General features: G+C 42.0%; 1 protein-coding gene across 1 annotated transcript in view; it reads right to left on the bottom strand.

Moving 5' to 3' along the window:
• Positions 1–793: 793 nt before the first annotated feature.
• Positions 794–6,791, bottom strand: part of CCDC15 (coiled-coil domain containing 15) — a 120,268-nt gene continuing 114,270 nt past the window's right edge. Inside the window, exon 16 of the mRNA XM_054241695.2 lies at positions 794–811. The gene's annotated coding sequence lies outside the window, so the exon portion shown is untranslated. The remainder of the gene's footprint in view (positions 812–6,791) is intronic.

Raw genomic sequence — 6,791 nt, 5'->3', positions numbered from 1 at the left:
ACACCTGCTGTCCCAGATGGACCCATTCTAGGGTCAATAATCACAGGTACCCCAGGTTATGGTACTCCTTTAAGGGGTGGCAAAGAAACTAGAGGAATGAGCTGATATCCCCAGGAAGGGAATTATTTCTACGCTGCTTATTTCTGAGGGACTAAAGGGAAGGATACAACTGGAATTCAGTTGAGCCAAGGAAGCAGCTGAAGTTCCTTGATGCTACATTTGAGGAGTAGGTGGACATCACCAGAGGAATGGAAGAGACCATCTCCAGGGCTTCAGAGGTGCTGTCTAGACTTCAGTAACGTGGAACATCTGTCTTTCCATTTCAGACAGACAGAAGCCAAGAATAAGGGTCACTCCTGCTCATTTGTCAGGAAGCTGTGTTTCTGCCTCTCAGGGGACCATGCCTACCTGAGGCTGGGAGTCTCAGAAAGGCATTAGGAATATGCCCTCATGGTAGTACAGCTTTTGTTCACAGTGCACCAAGTAGCTGGGAGCAGAGCCAGTACTGAAACAGACTTTGCCTTGTCCCAGTTACTTCCTGTGAATTCCAGCCATGTATCCCTGTTCAGGGGCCAGGGTGGCAGTGGGAACAGTCCTACCAATGTTGGAACTACTCCTCACTCACTCCTGTGGTGAGCTGGACAATCTCTTTCCTTCCTGCTGCTTAGGGGAGTGACAAAGAGGAATATTGTGGCTCAGGGGCTCCCTTCACTCACCTGCACAACCTCGTCACTCTCGACTCACCTTCTTTTATTGTCTGGCACCCCTCCCATACACCACCTCCTCGAATCCTGCAGAATGTGGACAGGATCTGATGAAAATAAAGAGGGAGGGGAGGAGCTACTGAATCAAATGCTAAAGGAAAAGATCCTCAGTTCGTACATGGGTAGCCTTATAATTTGTCAAAAATGCTTTCGATGGTTCAGTATGAGACACTTGTGAGAAAGGAGCCATTTTACCCATCAAATACCAGTCCCTACTGCTAACAAGTTCCAGGACCACCCACAGGACTGTTAGGGTAGCCAGTTAGTGTTTTAGGCCCTTTAAGACATGACAACAAGTGTCTTCCCTGTTTTTTTTCAAAGGAACCGAAGGACCTGAATGTTTAAGAAACTCTATGAGGACAAATGCCATGAGAACAGGCCACTGGATAACAGAACTCCAAAATTTTATCACATCCACAAACATCATTTTTTGAACATGCTTCCCTCCTTCCACTCTGTCTTACTAAACAGAGAAAAGTGTCATTTTTGGTAATACGATCAAGACACAGTCTTGATTGAGGGGGTAAGAGTTGGGATATTAGGATAAACTGTAATTATTCAATCTTTTAAATATTCAATTTCATATTAGGCCTTTTTATCGAGAGGCAGAATGTTGTAGTAAAAAGAATATGGGCTTGGAGTCAGAGCCAAGTCTGGCCAAGACGCTTACTACTCCACTAGCCCTCAGTTCCCTCCTCTGTAAAATGAATGTAACACCACCTACCTTATGGTGTTGTAAGAATCAAACATTTGTGCATATAAAAAGTGTAACAGTGCCTGGCTGTATCAAGTAGGTTTGGCAAACGGAGCAATTATCATGTGTGCAGGAACTAGCATATACAGTATTAGGGTCAGATATTGACTGCAGCTGAGAGAAACCAATGACCATCATAAATGAGAACAAAACGTAGGAGTTAAAGGATCAGAATTCTTAAAAAGGATCAGTGGATATAATAGAATATATTTTTGACCTGCAAAATCCTTAATATCATGTGCTCATGTGCTGTGTGTGTATCTGTGTATGTGTGTACATACACACAACTTAACCCACTGAGTTATTGTAAGCTTTATGGTAATACGTGTTGAATAATTTGGGGTTGACAAGGATGCATGTATGGCTTCAGTAGAGTGTCATAAAAATGAAAGAAGTTATTATCTTAAATATGTCAGATGCTGAACTCTATGAGTTACTAGTAAATTCTTCCCAGCTAACACAGTCAAAAGATAGATAAGCAAGGTGATGAAAGGTATTGAAAAAGATTTTATTTCTCAATAGAAGTCAAAATTCTGGAATGTTTAGCAAAGACCATCCAGCTTCAATCTACTGAAGACTAGATGGATGGTACATTATGGCCTGAAGACTGAGCTCTGGAGACCTATCAGCCAACCAACAGGGCAGCCCTGCTTTCAAATGGTCAATCTCCTTAGGATACCAGTGGTGAGAACAGGTATATAAAAAGACAGCCTGACAGTTGGTAGTCCTTAGGAAGAGAGAAGGATGGAGAAATGTTTTCTCCATGTTTAGAGGAAAAATTAAAAGGAATAAATGTAATGATAAAAGTGAGGTAGTCTCAGCCTAGTCACAGAGCTGGGGACAATTTTTAGTTGTTCTAGTATCTGAAAGTAGGCATTCATTTACCTGCTTAATAAAAACATTTGTTGCCTGTAATCTCAGCACTTTGGGAGGCCAAGGCAAATGGATCACCTGAGGTCAGGAGTTCGAAACCAGCCTGGCCAACATGGCAAAGCCCCGTCTCTACTAATAATCCAAAAGTTAGCCAGGTGTGTTGGCATGTGCCTGTAATCCCACCTACTCGGGAGGCTGAGGCAGCAGAATCGCTTGAACCTGGGAGGCAGAGGTTGCAATGAGCCGAGATTGTGCCACTGCACTCCAGCCTAGGAGACAGAGCAAGACTTCATCTCAAAAAATAAATGAACAAACAAACATTTGTTAATGTGCCAGGCACAGTGCCATGTGCTGAGGATATATTAATGAAAAAGACAGGCACAGTCCCTAATCCCAAAGAATTTACAGTCGAATGGGACAGAGATGTACAGATACAATCCCACTTCAAATAGCTTGGTAGAAGAGATGAACTCAAACAAGAAATGGGTTATAGAAATATGTTCATGCTGATACTGGGGCACTGATCACATAACTTCAGGAGAGTCTCAGAAGGCTTCCCTGTAGACAATATAAGAACTGGATTTGAAGAACAGTGAAGCGCATGCCAAGTGAAGACGAGAAAGGTGGGACCAAAAAATTGCATGTGCAGAATAAGGAACCATGAAAAAGCATGGTACATTGAAGAAACGGTGCATGAGACATTCTTTGTAGCTGGAGAGTACGTGTGCATGGTGGGGAGCTGCAGAAGATATGACTGTTATTACTCATGGTAAGACAGTGAAGAGCGTTCAGTGTCGACATTAAGGGGTTAGAATTGTATTCTTTGGATAGTTAGGTGCTATAAGACAGCTTTAAAAGGGTGAAGACAGAATCAGATTTATGTTTTCAGAGAAAAAATGGCCATTTAACAGGGCTTTGTCAGACTTCCAGCTCTGGATGAAGATAGAAGAGATACACATCTTTCTATTCTTCTTGCTAAGTACCGTTAAAAACTGTGGACATTATATAGAAAGCAAGCATCAGGAAACTCTGAAAAGTGGAGAGAAGACAGATCAGGGAAGGACCTTGAGATCTGAGGAAAGACACAGTGGTGACTTATCTGGGTTTTCTTTTGGCTTCATATATCCTGGACTGGGTGCTGAAGAAGCCAGCAAATCCAGAAGCACCAATGACACAGACAGAACACCAAAGCTCTAACAAATCCTGGCTCTATCTAGCTACAAGACCAAGGAAGGGGAAGCCCAGCAATAACCACCCTGCTCCAACTAAACCTCACGGAAAACACTGCAGCCCCACCCCATCTTATCAGCAAAGGCCAGTGGGGAACATAGATTTCCACTGGCACCTGGCTGTAATGAGGGGTGCCCCCTCCACCCACTGCCTGGCTGGTATCAGAGAACTCAAGTGGGAAGGCAGGACTTTCACCACCTTACAATGGTAACCAGCACCCCACTCCCACCACTAAGGTGTTATTGGAGGTCACATGGGGAGCTGAAAGGAGCCCATACAAGGCAATATCAATGGAGGCCTAGTGGAGAGCCAAAACTCCCACCATTCCAAGCAGCAGTGAGGTACCCTGCTTTGCCTCCCCCCATCAGGGATGCTGAAAGAGGCCAAATGGGAAACCGGGACTTTCACACACCTCTCTCCCCGGCAGAGTAGATAAAAAGCATGACCCAAATACTGTCACTTTCCTAAGAAACTAAGATACACTTACCATATACTTGTTGCACTCCTGGGCATTTATCCCAGGTAACTAAAAATTTCCATCCATACAAAAACCTGTACATAAAGTGTCCATAGCAGCTTTATCTATAATAACAAAAAACTGGAAATAACCAATATGCCCTTCAATAGATAAAGTTAAACAAATTGTGGTACATTCACACCATGAAATACTTACTACTCAACAATAAAAAGAAATGAATACTGATACAATGGCATTATGCCAAGGGAAAAAAATGAATCTCAAAAGGTCACATACTGTATTATTTCATTTACAGAACAATTGCAATGTGACAAAATTATAGAAATGGAAAGGAGATTAGAGATGGACAGGAGTTAAGAGAGGTGATGGCTGAGAAGGGTGCAACTTTATAGGGGTAACACAAGGGAGATCTCTGTGGTGATGGAATAGTTCTGTATCTTGTTTGCATTGGTGTTTACACGAATCAACATATGTGATAAAATAGGGCACACACATGCTACGGTTATGTCAAATGTAATTGTCGGGGAAAACTGGGTAAAAGGCACCAGGACCTCTCTGAGCTATTTTTGTAACTCCTTGTGAATCTATACTTAGTTTGTAAGAGTCTCATAAAATTTAAAGAAAAACCTTTATGTCAACTTTAGTTTCCTTTTAGTAGTTCTCAGTTCTCAGTTTTCTAATTCCAGAAACAGGATGGAGAAATTTATCTTTTAAGTGGAAATCTTTCCTTTGGAGAATATGCTATGGAGCAACACAGTCAGCTGCCCATATGAACTCAAGTACCTAACTCGCAATACAGATTTCAGTACTGTGCCTTCGATTCCAAGTCATAATAATTGGTTTATTTTTCAACTTTCAAGTTCAGCGGTTCATGTGCAGAATGTGCAGGGTTGTTACATAGGTAAATGCGTGCCATGCTGGTTTGCTGTACAGGTCATCCCCTCACCTAGGAATTAAGCTTAGTTATTCTTCCTGGTATTCTCCCTCCCTCACAACCCAGCGCACCCCCCCTACCCCATCCCACCTCTGACAGGGCCCAGTGTGTGTTTTTGTTCTCTATGTGTTCTCATCATTCAGCACCCACTTATAAGTGAGAACATGTGGTGTTTTGTTTTCTGCTCCTGCATTAGTTTGCTGAGGATAATGGCTTCCAGCTCCATCCATGTTCCTGCAAATGACATGATCTTGTTCCCTTTTATGGCTGCATAGTATTCCATGGTGCATATGTACCAAATTTTCTTTATCTAGTCTAACATTGATGGGCATTTGGGTTGATTTCATGCCTTTGCTATTGTGAATAGTGCTGCAATGAACATACCTGTGCATGTATCTTTATAACAGAATGATTTCTATTCCTTTGGGTATATACCTAGTAATGGGACTGCTGGGTCAAATGGTATTTCTCTCTGTAGGTCTTTGAGGAATTGCCACACTGTCTTCCACAATGGTTGAACTAATTTATACTCCCATCAGCAGTGTAAAACCGTTCGTTTTTCTCTGCAATCTTGCCAGCATCTGTTTTTTTTTTTTTTCACATTTTAGTAATAGCCACTCTGACTGATATGAGATGGTATCTCATTGGGGTTTTGATTTGCATTTCTTTAGTGATCAGTGATGCTGAGCTTTTTTTTTTTTTAAACATGTAACTCTGCTTTTATCGAACAGCTTCATCTGCACTTCTAGATGGCTAGGAGATAATACTCCTCCCTATTACTAAGACAAACAAATTTAACTTGCAGAGAACAGGCATGCCTGGTTCACACAGTGATGCTGGTGGAAAGATGAGATAGAAGCTCTACCCAAGGGCCACTCTATGTGTAAAAGCAGGCTCCGTCTTATCATGTGGGGCCAACCTCTGTCCCTGTTGCCAATTAAGCCTAAGATATTGCTCAAGGAAGTTGTGGGAATGCCTCCCTGCCTCATACTACAATTGGGAATACATTCTTATTGTAACATTGTGAAGCAAGAGTAATGAAACAGGGAGAACAGGTTGAACAAATGAAAATGAAAATGGGTTTAGAAATCAAAAGCATGTGACTTCAAGAACTGTGATGCTTTTCATAGTTAAGAATTGAAAGGTCTTCAAGGGAAGAGTTTTATTAATAAGATTAAATAAGGTCTGAATAAACAAACCAGAGCTACACAATAAAGACTGAAGATATCCCTACTGCCCCTAGATGTCTACAGCAGCCCCCATAGGTAGGCCCCAGATCTGGGAAAACTCGACTCTTTCATATTCTTTGTCCCAGCAAAAGCTTCATCCTAGAATTTCCCTACAACTCTTTAACACTGGTTTGAGAGCCCTCACTCCTAGTATACTGTTGGCATTCCTTATTGTAAAATGAATAAAGGACAGGATACAAGACTCAGGAAATCAAGATCAAGATGGAAATTCCTGGAAAAGAGTGCTGATCCCAGGACTGATCAGGATCAGTCCTGATCCCACTCTATCCTCTTGGAAACTCATTCTCAAGCCCAAATGTGTGTTTCTTCAGAATTAAGTAACATCCAAATGTTCGCTGTATGCCAAAGTGTGCCCTAGTAATTTGTATTTTCTTTTTCTAATTAAAAGAACTTGTTTTAGAGACAGAATCTTTCTCTGCTGCCTAGGCTGGAGTGCAGTGGTGCTACCACAGCTCACTGCAGCGTGGAACTCCAGAGCTCAAGTGATCCTCTCATCTCAGCCTCCTGA

Source organism: Callithrix jacchus, chromosome 10 (assembly GCF_049354715.1).
Source record: "Callithrix jacchus isolate 240 chromosome 10, calJac240_pri, whole genome shotgun sequence".
NCBI lineage: Eukaryota > Metazoa > Chordata > Mammalia > Primates > Cebidae > Callithrix > Callithrix jacchus.
This window is presented reverse-complemented; position numbering and strand designations above follow the sequence as displayed.